Consider the following 21,372-nt stretch of genomic DNA (forward strand, 5'->3'; position numbering starts at 1 on the left):
AGTCAGCTTTAAAGTTGCTAATGAGCAGATTTTGTTACCCTTTGTCAGACTGCGTTGTGGGCCCAAAACCCTGCCTCCTCCATGTTAGCAGATGGGGCATGGACCAAACTAAAAACTGACACTAAAAGTCAAATTAATTGGTTTCCTTGATTTTAGGTATCTGATAAGTTTGTGTGTATCTCAAATTATGTCATTGACACAAAATCGCACCATTCTATATATCTGGATTGTGGGAGGAGGCAGAGATTCATCCTCTATCTTTTTATTCAAGATGTGTCTCAATTCAGAGGCTGCATCTTTCTGAAGAACCAGTCTACACGGCGGACGTCAGTCAAAACCAAAATGAGACAGTCAGGTATTCCTAATGTATCACCAGCTAGTTAGCGCTCTTACAGCCTCACCTAGCGGCAGAGCTGACTAAAAACACAGAAAAGACGATTTTCGCTTATGTAGCCTTCGAATTGAGACACTATATGTCTTCGAACCTCCAAAGGAAGCGACCCCCGAAGTGAGACACAGTTCACATCCATGGTTTCCGGTCTCTATACTCAGCTAAGATAAGCTACATCTTGAAGAAGAAGACACATTTCAACGTGTATAGCGACCGGCTGTACAGTAAAATCAAGCTATTCCATTAAGCCTATCTCCGAACACGCTGTCATCGGTCTCGTTCTATCACGCTGCTCAGATGCATTGAAGCTGATATCTTTTTTTCCTCCGAGAGTCGAATCACCTCGGCTCCTCTCCTTCACCGTCTGGACTCTGAAGTGTTGATTGATTGGTCGGTGGAGTAGGTGGCTTCAGGGAGATAATATCTTTGAAGTGTTCCAAACATATCACGACTGCTCACCCGCATGCAGCGCAGCCCGAGTGGTGTCAGTGCAAACACAAAGCTGCAGATCGAAGTGGAACACATTGTTGTGATATAGGATGAAGCCATTCAATCTGCTTGTACATACCCACTCACTCTGTGGTGCTGCACAATATCAGTTGTTTAATTGCTCGTGAGCAGATATCCACTCACAGTTTGGTTCAAATAGACCTCATCTGGCTTGTGAGTGGCCAGCTCTCTGATGTGATGTAATATATTAAGGCAGTGGGGGATAAGCAACAATCTGAATACAACACTGACTGATATTTTTGATGTTCTGTATTCCAGTCATTTTTTTCCCTTCCCTTGCTAAATCCTAATCCCAGAGAAATTGTGTCAGGATTATACACAAAAGGCGCATTTTGGACATGGATTTGCATGGATGGATTAGTAAAGCCTTGTAATGGAGGCTCGTGTTTGCAGAGAGACCTCCATCTTTTTGGTTGCTGCACATTAACATGATGCGGTGCTCCACTTCATGTTAACACACATTGCTCATCTCCCACCCCGGGAGCCCAGATCATTTCTCATTGCCGTATAGAAACTTGTGAGTTTGTATGTATCAGCGAGACACCAGAAGCCTCAGTAAGAAATATTTTTACATGTCAACAATCCACTCAGAACAACAGTCACCCCGTGCTGCACGTTCATTTGCAGCTCGGGGCTTTAAGACAGTGTGAGACAGAGGATTGGGAGAGCTTTGAACCCCTGAGGATGATGTCGCCTTTCACTGTCAGCCAGCCCACATCCTCCCTTGAACAAGCTCAGGCTTTGAAAAACTGAAAATTGCAAATAAAACGAAACCATTAAGAACTACGCAGCTTTATTCATCCGGGCAAGACACTGCCTCCCACCGCTTCGCACAACAACAAGCCCATCATCTTCCTCTCGGCATTCAAGCATTTATTTACAGACACATCTGCTTATCTAATAGAAGCCATATCGCGCCTCAGATTTAAACAGTGTAGGGAATGCCCCGAGGGCGTCAAGCTGCTCCCTAATCCTCAGATCTGGGGAATGTCATATCACTCCAGGGAGGGAATAAAAGAACCTAAAAGGACCAAAGTTTCCCTCGTTCTCTCTTTCTCCCCGTCTTGTGTACACGACATGGGAACATTTGTGTGACTAAGTGCTAAAGCTGTGTGTGTGTGTACATCCTTGGCACAGTCACCGCAGAGAATGGGTGCTCGGTCCTCGCCTGCAGACAATATTTTTGTGTGATCACATCCGCGGCAAACAGACGAGCGGCCGCGTTCAAAACCGGATCCTGTTTCACAAGAGGGACAAATTAGACGCTTGTAATTATTGGTGTCCTGTTCCAGAAATCTATGGCTCACCTCTTTCATGGTAAATCAACCACTTGCTCATCATCTCCCCCTGTGAACAGCACTTATCCAGTCATAGCTGAGGACCTGGAAGTTGGCGCGTCAAGCTTTTGGATTGCTTCACATTCTTCGTGAGCATGCATGATTGTGCACGAGGCTCAGAAGGAGAGATACTCAGGCTGCAAGGTCGGATGTTTTCTTCTGGGAGGGGGGGGGGGGGGGTCCTTGTGATGGGAGCCTGAGGAATCAGCTGCATCGTGACCCAAAAGGACCCAATCAGCATCTACATCATCTTTCCAAACATGGTAAATGGTTTTGTGTTTATATAGCGCTTTTCTAGTCTTGATGACCACTCAAAGCGTCTTACAGTACAGGTTTACATTCACCCATTCACACACACATTCATACAGTGCATCTATTCGCAGCACTTTGTTATTCTATGGGGGTCATTCAGGGTTCAGCATCTTGCCCAACGACACTTCGGCATGCAGATGGGTCAGACTGGGGATCGAACTGCCGACCTTCTTGGTTGGAGGACCTCAATTTGGTTCCAGATTAAAACTCTGTGCTGGAGTTTTCAAACTAAAACAAGGCGAACACTGTTTCCAAACTTCTCTGTTTTAGTGGCTCAAAAACACCGGAGTAGTATCCGTAGCAAGCGGTAATGTAGCATGGATGTAGCCTCAGCATTTAAATATGTTTTAGTTCAGAATAACATATTAAATAGTGTCTTTCTACTCTGAGGTAAGCAGCATTAGCAACTAACCCCTCTTACCTACACCTCACCCAGCATTTCCAAGGCCAAGGAGCATCTCATTAGCTCCCTAAATTATTTTGTTCCCCCTAGAATGACTAACATTCACGAGACATTAAAGATGTGTCCTCATGGTACAGAATGTGCATGAGGCTGACACTGTGAGCTCTCTCCACACAGACTCTCAGCGGGAAAATAGCAAAGTGCTTCGGTGGCAAATAATCTGCCCTCAGGACACGCTGAGAGTGGGCTGCACTGGTGGCCCTGGTAACGTTAACATTATAATCAGGCAATGAGTTCCCTCTCTCTGTGTGTGTGTGTGTCATGCTCTTGCGCTTTAAAACGTGTAAAACTTTATAGAAATGAGCTGGCTGGAAGATGTCATTTTTAATTGACGTGCATTTGCGTTTTGTAAGTCCCCTCTATGAGACTCAGGGCTTCAAATCAGAGCCAGGACACAGATGCAAATCAGCGGAGCAGCAGGTGGAGGGGCATTCATCAATGTTGGATGGGGTTCTTTCTTTCTAAGTGCCAATCTGGGGAGCTCACGACAGCATGGAGGGATGAGCGAGAGGCGAACACACACACACACACACACACGCTGAAAAAACAGCACAGAGGGTCATTAGCATGTCACATCTCATCTAAATCAATATTCCATATGTAAACATAAAAAAAGAAATAACAATAGACTGAGAAAAAAAACATTTTCAAGATTGAAAGCTGTTTCTCTTATCCGTCAGTCAGTTACACTATAATGGGCTGAAATGGGTCGGCTTGCTGTGCTCAGGGTCCTCTTTGATATTTCAGTTTCCACCCTCACATAGGCAGACACGTTTTGTACAAAAAACAGGATAATGCAAGAAAATATGATCAAAAATCCTGTACCATATTTTTCTCTGAATTCTATTAAATAGAGTATTTTTAAAACACAAAACTGGATGTTGCCTACTCTAGTCTTAATTCCTGATCTTCATCCAGGAAACATTGATTCAAGCTACCGTCAGCCTCATGTCTATGAAAATTCAGATGCTAAAGTTTTCAGTTGTTGACAAAAGAGTTGGACATATCGCACAGAAATGAAGTGACGGCTCCAGACAGAGACAGGATCATCAACTCTGTCCAAATAACACAAGAGAGTAAAAAACAACAACATCTAGGCTTTAGCAAATTATTGGGAGGAGTAGATGCAAATACTTAAATTTCGCAGAAGCATTGTGATTTTACAAAGCCTGAAATGAATTGCGGTGGTTTGTGATTGCATCTATATTTAGCACGTTTGAAAGGTAGGTGCTAGTCGCTGCAGGGTTGCACCCAGATGGCTGCAGTTATTGTGGTGAGGAGGAGACGGCAGAGAGAACGTTTTATTTTTCTCTTGTCAGGATGTTTGGATTGACAGAAGCTAAAATGATCTGTCTATTACCTGGGGACTGATGGCCATCGTCACACCAGGTACAGCACTGACCCGCTGCCTGGTGTGTGCAATATAGAGGCTTCTCTTCCACCCCCCCCCCCCCCCCCGACCTGTTTTATTTGCCAAGGTTTTATTAGGAGCTATTTTTTCATTTGTTCTTCTTCTTATTCTCTAATTTCATCGGCTGTTCTTCTTGTTTTACCCGCAGCATTCACTTTCTCGCAGATCCTCTCCCTTATCGTGTTTGTTTGAGTTATTTTAATATTTCTTTGCGGTAGCTCAACAAGCCTGCCTCTTCCAGTAACAACGTCAATTACATGGCATTAAATTTCGCTTAGCACTTGCGGTCACTCTGCTCACCATAACGCTCCATGGTGGAAACCAGTAACGCACACAGAACCCTCATCTAAACACTGCTGCCTCTAACATGTTTGCACCTCTTATCATTTGCGCAATTATTTTCAGTAGATCACACACCCACATTCCAAACATGCAATCTGTTTTAAAGCAAATGCATTTTAGCGCTCTTTATCTGGGATCTTAGTAGATCAGGCCCCAAATGTATACAAACCTTATGAGTATATGAGCGATTCCCCTCTTTTAGGTTAACAGCCCTTCATAATGTCTGTTCACATCCCCGACAGGGACAGCTGTTAACATCTGGCTTCAATGTGTCTCATGTTATACAAATTGGAAAAGTAGGGAGAGCGCATCTGCGATGTCACATGAAACTTGATGAATAAATGGTTTGAAGTCTGCAGTTTGATTTGCTCGCTGTCATCTCGGCGGTTGTTCAAGCATGAAAATTCAAATTGGGAAAAAAAAAACCGGGTACAAGCAACAACACAGTCTGAGGAACCCGTCATTGAGATGGAGCAGGCTCTCATCCGACGTCTCCTCGATGAAATGATAATTGTCACGAGCACAGTGCTGGAGTTAAAATTACACTGACACTTGCTCGGTTATTGAATATAACAGAGGCTGAGAGGTGCCCTCTGCAGACACAACAACACATCAGAGCAGAAGGCACCTCTACATGCCCATTGAACAATTTGCTAACCATCATTACCCGTTTTCCTTTATATTTTATTGTGAAGCACTTTGTGGCGTCTGATCTACAGAGGTATTTATCAAGTTTAAAATCCAGAAAAGAAAAGACCCAAAAAACGTTGGACAGGGAGAAAGGTGGATGATGGATTGTTTTTGTGTTACTACCCGACTAACGCTGAACTTCCAAACTACTGATTAAATTAACCGTGCAAGCTTGACCTGATCAATAAGAGCAGCTTATGGACTTAGAAACCATCACATTAAGGCCGCTGAAAGTACATCCATCGCTTTCTGGCAGCGTTCCCTCAGACTGCAGTTATTAGCTATTTAGCAGACATTAGACCTGCCCTTGTTAGCTAATGACCTGCCACACACAACCTACTGCTGATTCAGCACAGATGTCCGGCCACAGCCGAGCTGGTACCGCTCACGATGACACCGCAATGTGCATGAGAATGAAAATAAAACCTCCAGCGCCTGGAAAAAGAACACAGAGCTAAAACAATTAAATGCCATTGTCTGCCCACAAAACTGAAAAGTTCACTGTCTGTTTTTTTTTTTGCTTATTTAATAACAATCACCTCTCAAGTGCATGACCTTTTTCTGGGAACAGGGATCAATACGGCTTGCCATGATGCTGCAAACAAACCACTGTTTACTTTACCTTAGCGTATCCTTCACTCATTTAAAAAGGTCAACAGACTTTGTTACACTGATAGGGGCGAGAACCCTGCCCTTTCTTCTTTGGATTGATCCGCGGGCGGCTGCAAAACGGACTGTACTCGCCGCTGCTATCCATCTTTTTCCCCGTGTGTGTCATTTTCCTATGCATGCCCGTGTGAGTTTGTGTTGGTGAATGAGAAAGTCCGTGCGAGTGCATGCATGCTCGGGTTCCTGCACAGTTGTATTCGTAACACTCTTCAAAGAGACGGGGTGAAAACACCGCTTTATCATCGGGCAGGTTTTTCCTCGGCGTCCCTTTGAAGGTCTAACGAATGTCTCTCGGAGCCCGGGCCCACTTTGGATTTGTGTGCAAAACATTGCAGGGGCAGTTGTTGCGGGGGAAGTGGCAACAGCGGCGGCTATTGAAGCTCTGGGAAGAGTGAAGGCTGAGGATTAGGGTGTTCAAACACCGCTGTCCTGTGCGAGCCTTGATATGACTGCACCTGGGAACAGCCTGCTCTGCGCGGTGCCAGATTCCCAGAGTCCACGAGCAGAACTGTCACTGCAACAAGACACTCTCAAAAAGAGCGTTTCGGGAAGTGAGCACAAAACCTGAAACACACACGTATGACCCATATTTTCCACAGAATCCTGCTCGTGTGCCCATATCATGCAGTAGATACCGTGTTTATCTTAACTGTATTCTTAGCTTGCGTACTGAATGTACATTGTCTTGTCTGGTGCATGTGGTTTCTTGCCAGGAGCGGCTGGCGCTGATGGTCACTTGCCAAAGGATCAGCCGTTGTTGCGTTTGGAAGACAAGAGATTACAACACGCTACCCTGAGCAGACTGCACACTACAGTGACTCGTTATCGGGGCTAGCTGCTAACTGCACTTAAAGCAAAGGACTGATATAGCAATAGACTGTTGCTTTCCTCAGCTGGTGAGCAAAGGAATGAATTTGACGGTGAACTCATTTCTGATTATTTAACGCTAACGTTGGCTTTGTAGCGATAGAAAAAAACAACCATCAAGCAACTTTTGAAGCAACTTTTTAAAAGCCATTGGTTTTGTGACAAATTCTGTGAGAATGCAGGCAGGAATTGAGCCTCCGTCACCCTGACCTCTGCAGCTTTACTCCCCGCCGCTGTGTTTCAGTGTCAAATTGCCTTTTTCCGAGGCGCATTGTCAATGTGTAATCCTGTTGGGACTGGAAAATGCAATTCTCTCATTTTTTTCTTTCCTGCACAGGGGAGGTTAGCATTTGTTCATTTCGCGAAAGTGCTGTGGGACCAGGCGGCTGTTTGTGATGTCAATAGGTAGATTGTACAAAGACGTGACATCAGAAAGGACTCAGCAGGTTCCAATGGGATTTGTTGCACGAGATTGTAAGAACTGTTTGACCCTAGATGTGTCGTGAACAAATGTATTTGTTAAAAAATGTAAGGCTAAATACCTTGATCATATTTTTATTTTCAAAAATGTGTATTAGTTATTTGACCAATCTGTCAACTGATAAAATGTGAATGTGAAATTACAGTTCATTATTTTTTGTATTTAGATAATCCTTAAAAATGATAAAGATAAATTGTGATTGGATGTGACTGCAGCAAAAGGGGAAAAATATAGTAAGAATACTATATACAATAAAATGGAAATTCTATATACAAGCTGTTTTTGTTTTAAATGTCCAATACAAGGAAAAAAGTTCTGTAATTGTGCAATTTGTCCAATTTCCTTGGATTTTGGACCAAACGTTGCCCCCTTCTCTTCTACTGCTGGTATTTGTTGAAGTTTACAAAAGACCAACTTTTATATTGAATATGAGACGATACAAATATAATTAAATAATATACAAAGTTAAAATTACCTTCATTTTCTGACAAATGATGTCCTTGAATTCCTCTTCTACTCACTTGGGTATATACACATATTCCTTTGTATATATTCATTACACATACTAATTGCTCGCAGCTTCTTATTTAATCACATGGCTAAATATGAACTGGTTTTTCAGTCATTTATAGTTTTCACATATTTCTTTGACATAAAATCCCCAGTCACATGGGTCGGTGTGAATCAATTAACAAAATAAACTTTTTCGTCTAGAAGTTCCTGCTCAAACTTCACGTAGAAGATGAAGAACAATTTTTCACTCCCTCATACAAATCACATCTGACTTGAAGCTTGAACCTGAGAGGACAAAGAGAAAATGAGAAAAGGGAGAATAGCAATATACATTTTTTGTCTTAGAGCTTAGCACTGTAAATGAAATTTTGCCCCCAGAGACAGCGGAATGCAATATTTTCATAAGGGATCAGATATTCATACATTACAATCACAGAGAATTCCAACTGAGAGGGAAAATGACTAACATAAGTACAATTGACAGACTGCTGTGAATGATCTCGAGGAAAGCTTTCATGTGCGATTTCAAGCTGGCAGCAGGTTTCAGGTGAATAAAAGCAAGCGGGGTAAGCTGGACTGTTTTTCATGGTGTCTGTAAAAGTTCTTTTGCAGCAACGAAAAACGCACCAGTCTGTCCTTTTCTCACCCAAACCAGTTCACCTTGTCGTAATGCCCTGATTCATGATAATGCATTTAAACAATACAACACATACAGCACACAACGGTTTAGATACACAAACAGACAAGCTAACTATGGAGGGACTCATGATTTGGTCTGAGGATAATTGATGAATCGCTGTTTTGTGGATGTAGCAGTTTGGTGCTCTTTAATGCTACCTGCATCGAAATGCTGTTACAGTCAACTCCCTGCAGAGAATGGCTGCCCCCCACCCCCCCCCCCTACCTTTCCTGCTGGCTGGCAATAACAAGGCTGAATATTCCCTCACGTGTCTCATTTTCTTGATACATCCCCTGCCTCTTCACAGACAGGAAAATGTCAATAGGAGAATATTGAACCAGATAACAGACTGTGACAGTGTTTCTTTAGTGAGGTGTCAGTGACATTACAGAGGATTGCTCCTGAAAGTGGAAAATCCAATCAGGCTGTGACTCTCCCCCGGAGCCAAGGGGCCCACAGACTACAGAATGATTCATTCAAATTCTTTGATCAGACCGAGTTATCTCCCAACTCCCGTGGGACTGAAGACAAACTGAGGAGATCCGCAGCTCGGAGGAGGAGGGAGGCAATAAGTCGCCTTTATACTCCTGTAATGAAAAGAGAATGTTGTGTGGCACCGAGTCGTCGCAGTGAAATTGTCAGATTTAACAAATGGGTTTTATTTCCCCTTCATTAGTGCACAATAATGTCACGTCTTTGTTAAAGAAACACTATCATTAAAAAGGAGGTTTTGCATCGATGTCAGGTCTGAAAAATAATCAGCACGGAAAAAGTTAAAATATTGATGCCGAATAATATGACAGAAAGAAATCATGAACATTTCAGAGCCTGTGCGGAGTTAGTGAAACTGAAGTGAATATTTCATTTTGTCATCTCATCACAGAAACGACATTATGCAGGGAACCGGGGCGCGAGTGACCGGAGCGCCTTTGGACACGGCTGATACTGGAGAATCAGAAAATACTTCACAGGGCCCAAAAACATATTTCACATATCCACAGGGGTGACCTGGGATGTTATTATCATCATCATTCATTTAGTTCCAGCCTGAAAAATTGCCCTTGGCTGATGAGACGTGCTGTCCACTCTGCAACCTTTTTTTTTAAATCTCTGGCATGTTTATACTCGTAGTATTTTTTTCATCGTGCAAAATGGACTCGGGACTCGGGCTTCAAGGCGTGTGACCGCACGACCCGGGCTCACGGGTTCATGGTGAGACTCACACAAAAAGAAATTGCATATGGATTTATACATGTATTCATTTCCCAGATATTGGTGTTGTTACCTACAAGTCAAGGGGAGGGCAGCACTTCTGCAGGGACATCTGGGCATTATGCTCGGCCATATGTTATTATGTTCCTTTATTGTAAATCCTTCAAAAAAATAAAACATTTAGACGCCACGCAAATGTTGCAGCCGGGAATATCGTGATGGGTATTTAATGAAAGGTATTTTTCCATGATTGCTGCTCTTAATGGAAAAAGCCATTTAATACAGGTTCTATAACTGCTATGGCTTTTTTCATCCATCCATTAGCTGTACCGCTCTCTCTCTATTTAAGCATCGCAGGGGAGGCAAGAGACAAAACCGCCAACATTAACAATTCATTACGTGCATGAATCATCTTCCTTATGTTGACGCGTGTAGGTAATTTGAATCCGGCATGGCCTCGCCTCTAACAATAAGAGCTACTGACAGAATCTGTCCTGCAGTTTCCAAATGTTTCCATAAGGCCTTCTGTCCTTTCCCTGTGTGTTGTTCTGTCCACATATCATCTGTGTTCATGTGAGTGTATGTGGCCGGTTGGACGTGGCTGCAGGATTCATGCTTCCTCACCAATCTACCTGTGCTCCTCACCCAAATCACCAAATTTGGTAAAAATGGTCCGTGTTTATACAGAGCTCTTCTAGTCTTGATGATTTTATGAATTTATGACTGCATGAATTTGAATTGGGGAAATTCAAATTCATACAGTGCATCTATTTGTTTGTGGCAATTTGGAGTTCAGTATCTTATTCAAGGACACTTCAGCTCAGGGCATGGGGGAGACTGGGATGGAGCTGTCAACTCCCACTTTACCTTGTGAACCACAGCCACAACTAAAGCCTGATGCAGCAAACAGGACCAGGTCAACCTACAATAGAGCGGGGATTCTGACCTGGTTCCGGGTTCGGACAAAGTAATTGAAATGATATTCGGTTTCAGGTCTGTAATCTTTGGGAGGGGTTTGGACATAAATAACAGAATTCTTTTATGGTTCGGGTTGGGCTCGGTACTTAATCTATCTTGGGCTTGAGTCCCAGTCCGCAGTCTAACTCCACCAGATCATCGTACTATCTCATTGGTACACTGAAACACTGAAGCAGTTTTTTTTCTGGCGTTGTTGTTTTTTACATCTTCGTCTCTGTGCTCTTTCACAGAGATCTGCCATCGCCTCCAATCGTAACAGAAATATATGAAATTAAATTTAAAAAAAAAATGTTGGAGTCAATCTTTGTCTTCAACAACCTCTGGGAAAGCTTCTGTGCAGTTTAATTTATGAGGAACAATTATAACGTGTTTTTTTTTTACACAAGCTGTTTATCTGTAAAACGGGATTTCCTTGTCAAGATTGATCAAGATGGGCTAAACGGTTTCTGAGCTTTATCTACGCTGTAAAAAAAACTCCAATTCAACTGTATCGGTGATAACGATCTGAAATTACAACATTCAATTTCCACAAGACATTTCCACGACACAAGAACAATTGGTGTAGAACAAAATTGCCCCAATGCAATTACATTGTCACCCACGACTTATATATTTCCCGTGTATTGACTGCATCTGTGAACAAAAGGGACTCGCTTCTCTTTCCTCCTCCTCCGACTCATTTATTCTAAAGATGGCGCTTCCACCCTAAATCTTTGTCAGGCTTTTATTTTTTTTATTGATCCGCTAAGGCGCTAAGTAGAATTTTGGTCCTGGGACCAATTTAGAAGTGGATGGAGACAAATTAACGGAATTGATTTCATGATTTATTATTAGGCGTTCATCTTTGGAGGCCATTGTGTAATATCAGCAGATTTCAGTGTCTTCTATGTTTTAACCTTGGTGGTCTTACCTAAGTTTTCTGCAATAACTCAGTAAAGAAAAGCGTTTTTCATTTGTATATTCTAGCTAGGATCAAAGTTTTAAGCTGCTCAAATAACAGCTGCTTGGTTCGGCAGATAGTGGTAAATTTTGGTATTTGATGAGACGACTGTGAACAAAGAAACCAAAACAATAAATTTGAATAGAAAGAAAAAGCTCCATAAAGTGAATGGTTCATGTCATTTGACTTGGTGTTTATCAGATATGTTATAAAATATAAATTCCTGTGTTTAATTTGTTGATCTGGTATCCCAGGTGGCCGTTGTTCTCTCAATCTGCTTGCCAATGTCTCAGCAGCTATTTTTAATGATGAAAGAAATGAAGGAATTGCTCTTCCTGCCGCTGCATTTAGTTCATTACGCTCCCACTCCAGCTAAATGGATGTGCCCTTCAGTCGAGGCAGCAGACCACCCAATCTGGCCCCTGGTGAATTTATGACGGCTTCCTCCCCCCCCCCCCCCCCCCCCCAACTTCCGAGCAGTTGTACCCTGAGGTGACAGGCGTGTCACCATTATTTACCCTCATGCCACCACCCGCAGAATCAGCAACTGGCTCAAAGGTCAGCAGACCATGTCTGTCTGCGCCGCAGCCACCAGACGCTCACTCTTTTCTCAGTCCGCCTGCGCCTCACCGACACGCCGGGGAAATCTGATACTCCCACAGCTGCAGCTCCCAGAATCAACAGGTCCAGGGTCTGTGCAGCCCCACAGCCAGTTTGTGGCAATGACAAATAAACTAATTATCAATTCACTCTAATGGGATCTCTGCTCCATGGATCCATAGATCAGCTGCTTCCATCTGTCCTTTGGAGAATATATTGGTATCAACACACTTATTAGTTAACATCAACAACTGAACCACAAGCAAACATTCCTACAGTGTATAACAAGCACTACTTCTAAACAGTGTATACTAGACTATGTCTGCCTTATTTTAATAGAGGTATTATGGATTAAAGCATAATTTATATTAATTTAGAGTTAAAAAAACAACATAAAATGTATCTTGTTTCCTTGATACAGATTTAATGATTTAAACTTCTCACCTTAATAAACATTGTGCGATCCTAACCAAATAAGCAATATAAACAATGTTCAATCACAATGTCTGAATCCAAAAGCTGCTAATTGTAGCATGTTTAGCTAATTAGCTTAGCCTACCCTGGGGCACTGATGTGATTCCAAACATCATCATTACGTGGGGTTAAAGTTTATACTTGGAAAAGCTCCCCTCGGGACAGTGACCTTGAATGTTCAGGTATTGGTTCTTGCCCTGAGCTACCTCACAAAACCAGAACACTGCTGCTCCCTTTCTGCCCAAAGTCTTCTTCATACATCCATCGTCAACTCATGAGGATTTGGAGAATATCCTTGTATGTAGCCATCATGTGGATATTTAAGACCCTTACGTGGTTCTAGCTTTAGAAAAAGTTAGAGGAGAACAACTTTACCAACAGATGCAAGGAGGTAACATTAATTAACTCTCGAGATAGAACAAAATGTCTAAAGAGGGTCATTATTGTTGGTAAAAAAGAGATTGGAATAACTTGTGCCAGTTCAGGGGCTGTATCCTAACCCTCATCCCTTGGAAGGAAAGATGAAATGTCTGTTCTATAGAGAACACAGCCCCTCAAGTTTGGCCTGTATCATTGATTACGAGGCCAATGCTAAGGAGCACAACTGAGGTTATGTCCCAGACATCTACTGGTAATTGGAAACTTAAATTATGAAGAAGACCTTCAAACGCACAACTGGATATTCACCATATTGTCCTGTTTTCTAAAATGTGCTATGTAAGAATGGAATGCTTGAATGCTAGAGATACAAAAAATAAATATAGATAAATATTGATATGTTTAATTTGTATCTGTAAAGTCATTTGACATTTGATTTAGTTAAAGTCATGCTAACATCAGGAGAATCTCCTCAAACAGAATAAACATGCAAAATCCACCGTCACTCATTTTACATTACGACCTGTGATCTCTCGTGTCGACCTCTTTGTGTGCGAGTTATAAAATGTCTCATTAACACATTTCCCACTGAACAGGGTTTGGGATGAGGTTTAATTCGATCCTCCTTGGTTATGGAAATGAGACCTCATGTGTAATTGAGGTTGAGAGATGAGAGGACGGGGGAGCCGCTCAAAACAGACAAACTCAGGATAGTGTTGAGCTTCTCACACGAAATTAGTCACATCACACATACTGTGTAACCTCACTTCTGAGTGACGCTGACAACTAATTTACAAATATTCAAAGATTTGAGTTTTAAAAATAGAAAAATCTCAGTTCAATGTTATTCGCTTTCTAAATAAGGTCGAATTCTGCTCGCATCCATCATCACAGAGTCCTGAGGGAAGCTGTAAAGCAGATGTTCGGTGTTTATGTGTGATGTCTGTATTTGTGTGTGTGGACCAGTCAAGGGCCGGTCATGTGTCTGTGCTGCTCAAAGCCGTAGGAAAGAAAACGAGGCATCGGCCGTTGGTAACTCCCACATTAAACGTGTATTACACCGTGGTTCTGAGAGGGCGGGGGTGTTACAGCCCATTGCACTTGATTACAGCTGTTACTGCCCTACTCATTGCAACTTACATCTGCATGTGATCACTATTTTACTGCCGACACCCGGACGATAACCTTCTTGTCTAAATCCGGACCTGGACTCTGCATTGGGGACGTCGTTCTACAAAATCGCTATCGGCAATGTCTTTATGAGCGTTTTGAAGTATCGCATTAGAAAAAGGGTGATGAGATGGGTAGAATTAGAATTGATCAGTATGCATGAAGAGGCCGTGTCTGACTAATGGATTGGGAATTCATACTCGCAACCAAATGGGCCAGATTTGCTTGTTTTTCATTGTTTATAATATGCAAACACAGACAGACGTGGGACACATTGCGTCCCTCTGCCAAGGCTGCACAATCCTCTGAATTCATTACTTGAATAAACAAAAGAAAAAGTATCTGGTTGCATTTTTCATGAAATGTTGACAAGCTGTCTGTATGTTGATTGGTTAAGCAGGATTACATACACTTAAATGATTTCAACCGAACTTGGTGGAGGGGTTGGTCCTCGGTTAGAAATCCTAACAGTTTGGGGCAGATGCAGCTTAAAGGACAGATCCAGGGTCTTTATCTATGTTTTATGACAAATAAATAATTCAGGTCATCTGATTTCTTTTCTTCTCAATTTCCATCAAAGGAAAAAGACAATCATGTGTGGGATCAGCCTCGGTGGAGTATGTGTTGGACTGAGTGCCACTCAAGTTGAAAATACTATCAACATTTTTTGACACCGTGTCTATGACCATCAGCCCAAAGCCCATTAGCTGCCAGTGGGCTTTAGGCCAATGTGTGGTCTTTACATCAAATGTGCTGCCAGTGAGAAATTACGAAAACATTGCCAACTGGGTCAAAGACATGGGGACAAATCTTGGCAATAAAATCTGAATATTTGCTCTGAGATTTTACTTATTTTTACAGGAAACTGCAACTACACCACGGTCCCATTCCACTGCAGCTTCCTGCCAAAATCTTCACAATCCTAGAGGAGGGGGGGGTTCGGTGTTTGGTTTAATGTGGAACCCTCTTTTTCCCTTTGCGCCTGGGACCCCCCCAGGGCCTTTCAAACGCCCCTGGACATATAACATATTTTTAGAAGCAAATTTATAAAACAAATACTTTAGCCAAAGGCAAAGTTATTGTTGTTGACGTTGTTTAAAACGTTGCTCAGCACACACACACACACACACACACACACAGACACACACACACACACACAGTTAAAATCAGTCTTTAAGAAATATACTCTGTAATAATCTGTAAATTGAATAATGTTGAGCTAAAATCTGTTTTAGCTCAATTTGTTTTTCAAGTAAAACACAGACACAGCACAAAAACACAATGGTGGCAGATAGCAGCTGGCGTGGCTCGTTAGCATGCGTGTGCAGTGATGACGTGAGGAAAAACAATTGGAGGTCATTGCTGGTGACCTCGCTGCATCTGCACCTCCACTGGACCGTTGAACACACAACATCCACGCTGCACCAGTTAGCGTGACGCGTCGGACAAAACACACACAGACGCACAACTTGCATTCACCAAAAGTACATCAAAGCCTTTGCTCCGAAATGAAAAAGTTGAACCACTGTCGTATGAATCCTGGAAATATTTGCATAAGATTCAGTCAAGCATTTTTTAAATATGTGTAACGTTTGCTTGAGAAGGTATCGGTATAGGCGCGTTGGCACAAAATGTGTCGGCGTATCCTTTTCAAAATAACGCGATCAGAGAAATGTGTGCGTCCTCCATGAGCTGGCTGGATGTTTCACTGCACAGAAAAAGGCTTCTCTTATTTGCGTGGCGTGTTTGTGCTGAAGCCACAAAGCTCTGCTCTCTGTGGTGAGACATCCTCAGAGACTCTTCTTCATCCTGCCTGGAAGCTTAGTTAGCTGCATAATCACTTGTTTGCCTCTGAGGAAGAGACAGGAGGAGGTTTGTTAAGATACAATGGCTCTCAGGGGAACGACCGCCTCACACACACACATACAAGTGGCAGTGCTGCAGCCTCATTGTTTCCAACATGACTCCGTTTCATTAAGTCTGTGTAATTGATGCCCATCTCTCACCGAGACAAAGATGATTACAGCGGCAATTCATCCGTCCATCTGCACCTCTGTCTCACCGTTAATCATTCGTCCAATTATGCATCCAGCCTTTCGTGCACCTGCCTGTGCATCCATCCATCCTTCCATCCATCCATTCACCAATAAATCCCTCCATCCGTCCAGCCTTTCGGCCCTAATCCATCAGCCCATTCACCGATACATCCATCCACCCAGACATCCCCTGCTTATTCCTTCAATGAATCCATCCATCAATTCACCCCTACACCTTGACAGATACAACCATCCACTCATCCATTCACCAATCCATCCATCTTTTTATCCATCGATCTATCAGTCAATTCAGCCCTCACTAATTCATTCACCCTAGGTCCATCCATCCATCCATCCATCCATCCATCCATCCAGGTAGACATCCTTTTAGTTCCTACAGTTTGACGTCACGAAGCTGAAAAAGTCACATTTCTCTCCTTCCATCACCACCACTGATACCCCACTGTCGAATAGACATCTGTAAATGTCACATCTGTATTCCAGCCTGTATCACAGAGCCGTCTACATCTCACTGCTCTTTGGTTCATGATTCACTTCAGGTTGTTTTGGTCTGCAAAGGGGCCATTACCTACGAGACCTGTGGGCTTCTGTCACAACCTTCATTCTCTGATTGACATGTGGCGCCAAACACCACATGCAAATACATTTACATCGGTTTAACACAGCCAGAGGGCAGTTGCATTTGTTTTGTTTTCTTTGGTACTATTTAAATGACCAATGTGACATGTGGTGTTCCCCCAAGCTCATTCCTTGGGCCTTTTATATTCTACATAGACATGCTTTCCTAGTACTATATTATTCAAAACTTTATCAGCATGGAGTTTTGTCACTGTGGATACTTTTCTGCGAAGGGAAATAAACAAAACTAAAGTTTGCATGAACCAAAATCTGCTGGTAAAGACAAAACTGTGGCTGGTTCCAATGCAAACCAAATGTTCATCTTTATTCTGTGTTTAGAAACAAATACACAACTACAACAGGTTTCCTTTCTAACATGTAGTGAAGGAAGAAGCAGATGTTTCGTATCCAGGTTTAACCTATTTGGACAAAGCTTTTTTTTTTATCTGCAGTAATCTTTTTTTCAGCTCTTCCTGAGGAAACCCACACATCTTTATCACATTCAGAAAGCTGCTACTAGGAAAGACAAAGGAAATGAAAAATATCACACAAACTAAAGTCTCTATCACACACTCAGTGGTTTTGACCAAATCACATCACTGAATGATTCGTACATCTCAGGTCTGCAAGGCTAGCTTTTATGTTCTTCACTGCCTTCGGCCTGAACCTTGACGACTCATTGTTTATCCACCTCCTGAAGGACCTTAAATATATTTTTTAAAGTCTTTTAAATTGGTCCGTATAAGCTGAATACCATGTTTAATGGTTTGAATTTCCCCTTTGCAGGAGATGTGCTGTGAGAATAAACCTGCCTCACCTTGCCTTGTCATGCCTAGATGCATGTGAGTGATTGTATTTATGCTGAGATTGGGATAACATTATTCAGTTGTTTATGTTCTTCACCTGCTCATTCCTGCGCGGGGTCTCAGCTGGAAGAAATTCACACCAATATATTGTATATGCATATACAGTGTAGGTGATGAACACCAAGTTTCTGGTTCTTTATTTCTTTCTTTTTGGTTTCCTGATTCCCCCCCCCACCACATGTTATGTATTATAACATCTTCAAATGCTTTTAAGTGAATTTGGAAGCAGTTTCATCTTTTACATAATATTTTTTATAACAGAGAATTCACAGTAAACAACATCTTTCCGTGATAATTCAATCTGTTTAACACTTGAAACCCGGGTTCTCAAACATGTTCTCATGTCTCTTTAAATGTGATTGCAAGTGTCTTCTGTGTACAATGACTAGATCATATATTTATATTTGTGTTTGGCTGTGCAATAGAAATTTGTATGCTTGTAATAAAGTACGGGCTGTGTGGTTGCAAGCGTGCAGCCACAAGTGCTGTGAATCCCAGAGAGCAGGATGGGGGGGGGGGGGGGGGGGGGGATCCATTTCCTTGCCGTTTCTTGCTTGTAGGGACAGATTTGTGGTTAAGAACATCTGAGCAGAATCCCAGAGCAGCATGCTGTTCTACCTGCCAAGGGACCGTCAGCCATACCCACTGCAGAGTTGCAGATAGACAAGAGCAATGGGGAAAGAGCTCCCTCACACACACACACAGACACACACACACACACACACACATTCAATCGGTGTGTGTGGCTTCTCTTTAAAATAAAAAATACAAGCGAGCAGAGGATATTTCAAAAAGTGCCCAACACATATTCCGTTCCACCAGAAAAGGGAAAAAAACAATACTATGAAATAATGATTCACGTCCCGTCTGATCACAACTGTACGATACAATAGACTGTCACAAAGGGCAGATCACACATAGCGCACACTGGGTTCTCGGTCTGCTGGAAATAGACTGCCAGCAATCCAATGGTTGTGCTGGTGCTCGAAACAAAGGCTTGTTTCTCCTGCAATAATGAAGTCTCCATCTGCAGGGAAGGTGTGTGTGTGTATGTGTGTGCGTGTATCATGTAGCCCAGCTGCTGACTTACGTAAGGGGGGGTTTAGTGTAAACACACTTCCATGGTCAGAAAGGTGTCAGTCTCTCTCTTTTCTTGCCTCACCTTCACAGCTCATTTACTCCTTCCTCAGGAATCGAATAACAGCCCAAATCACCCGAGAAGAGCCGCGTCAGAGCTTCCTCTCTCTCCTCTGATAAGAATCGGGGCCTCACCTTCTGGGCAGGAACGTTTGGAGAAGGTGGGACGATAACTCACTGAGCCTTTTATCAGCCTCACAATGGATAGATGATTAAGTTACACGCAGAGCATCCATGCTGCCAAATCAATTCCCTCATCTCCGTGGAACATTCCGGTTTGCGTGTCAAATTATATCCACTCAAGGTCTAATCGCCGGGCCATAAAAGTTACTCAGCAACTCAACAGGAAGTGTGAACGATATGCTGTACTGCTACCATGTGCTTTGCCTGATTAATGATTGGGAGTGAACTACGTGTTTGGTTTGCCGAGCAGCCATCACAGCTGTTTCTTCACCGAGGGAAGGGCTGAAGCCCTCAGGTAGTACTCCCCTAAATGCATTTTGTAGATTCTTGAGCTCTAACATTTATTTTAGCCATAAAACATTCAGGAAGTACTACAAATCCAGTTATTTTACATCCATGTGTACTTTTACCGCCACCTCTAGGTCAGTAAAAAGATTGGGACGCCATCGATAGAAATGATTGCGTCATCTGCGAATGTGAATCCCATTCAAATAAATATAGTTCCATAGCAACAAGCGACAAAAAAACTTTACAGGGGAACTTTGAACATGTTGTAAAAGCCAGTGCAAATAAAACTAGCCACACCCATGTACGACTTGTCTTCTGCTACAGCTGCACATCTTACATATGTTCCACACTGGCAGAATTTATACTTTATCAGAATTGTAGACGCTGTTTCTAGGACAAACATCTGAAATAGTAAAACTAAATGAATAACCTTTTTTTTTACAACAGCATATCTTTTATGTTTGATACAGAATCCAGTGGGAGGATAAAGTAGAAATATGTCTACAAACTGCAACACTACTTCTGTTAGGGATGTGGTTACTGGAAATAGCAAGTGAGTGCTTCACACAGCTGGACTGCATGATTGTCATGATGTGCTTTACAGATATCATGTTTTTTTAAGAACCAGTGTTCAGTGAATAAGTCCAACAGAAGTGTTTCAAATTGCACAGTCCAGTCACAACATTAGCGTCGGCTAGGTCAGTGTAATATTAAAAACATTTAGAGCCTTTCAGTTAATAAAAGCCTCTATTTGGCACAACAACCCTTGAGCACTTCAATTGATCTCTTAACCGCGCAATGTGCAGTGTTATCCTTGTAACAGCGTCACTAAGACAAGTTTGTGTTTCTAATCGAACACAAACACACATTACTCATCATTATGATATCATTGCTATGCGTGTTGAAGAGGCAGGGCACTTAGAGATGATTGTTATTCATGCACTCGAGTAATAAAACAACCCAATACCCAACGGTTGGGGTAGCAAGTCATCCGGTGGCACACGTCTGAGGCCGACTCCTGCCTGGACACTACAGAGATCCATCCCCCCCCGTCGGTCACACCGCGCCCACAGATTTATCACTGACAAATAAATTGGGAACTGTAATGATGGACTCGGACTTAGTCGTGACTTGTGGCCCGCCCCTCCCCACTCATCGGCCACCAATTGGCCTCACTGTCAGTCAAGCGGGCCCATGATTTTCATGTGCCTCAGATTATGTATCGTTTATCATCTCGGCTCGTCCAACCCCTGCAGCTGTCCATCATTCCACATAATCATCTCTCTCGCTCCCCCAGGAACTTCCCCCGTCTCTTCTCCAACCTCCTCTTGGACTATCTCCCCCCCCCCCCCCCCCTGTCATAAGCAAACTACAAAGTCTCCGTTTCGCTTTCACTCCCCCCCCCGTCTCCCTTCCCTCACTGGCACCCTGTCCTGGATTTAAACCTAATGAGTCCTTTAGATTTCCCCTCTGCCTCCAATAACATTCAGGACTGTTCCAGCTCGTAAATGGCATATCAAATAGGCAATTTAAGAACTGCCTCTGCAGGAAGCTATTGGCCCGACAATAGAGCTCCATATGTCCTAACAGAGGACAAATTCAAAACGGTGGAAAAAGTGCCAAGCCATGCAGATTCAAAACCGGGGTTAACCAGATGTCACTTGCACAAACTTCAGCCTTAATTGCTACAGACTATAGTAAAAAAATTGGTGAACATAACAAATCAATATGAACTCCGTTGTTCTCCCAGCTGTGTTTACACTCCCAGACTATTCTCCAGAGTGACAGTTTCTTTCTCAGCCGAGT

The sequence above is a fragment of the Platichthys flesus genome, chromosome 5 (assembly GCF_949316205.1).
Source record: "Platichthys flesus chromosome 5, fPlaFle2.1, whole genome shotgun sequence".
Classification (NCBI taxonomy): Eukaryota; Metazoa; Chordata; class Actinopteri; order Pleuronectiformes; family Pleuronectidae; genus Platichthys; species Platichthys flesus.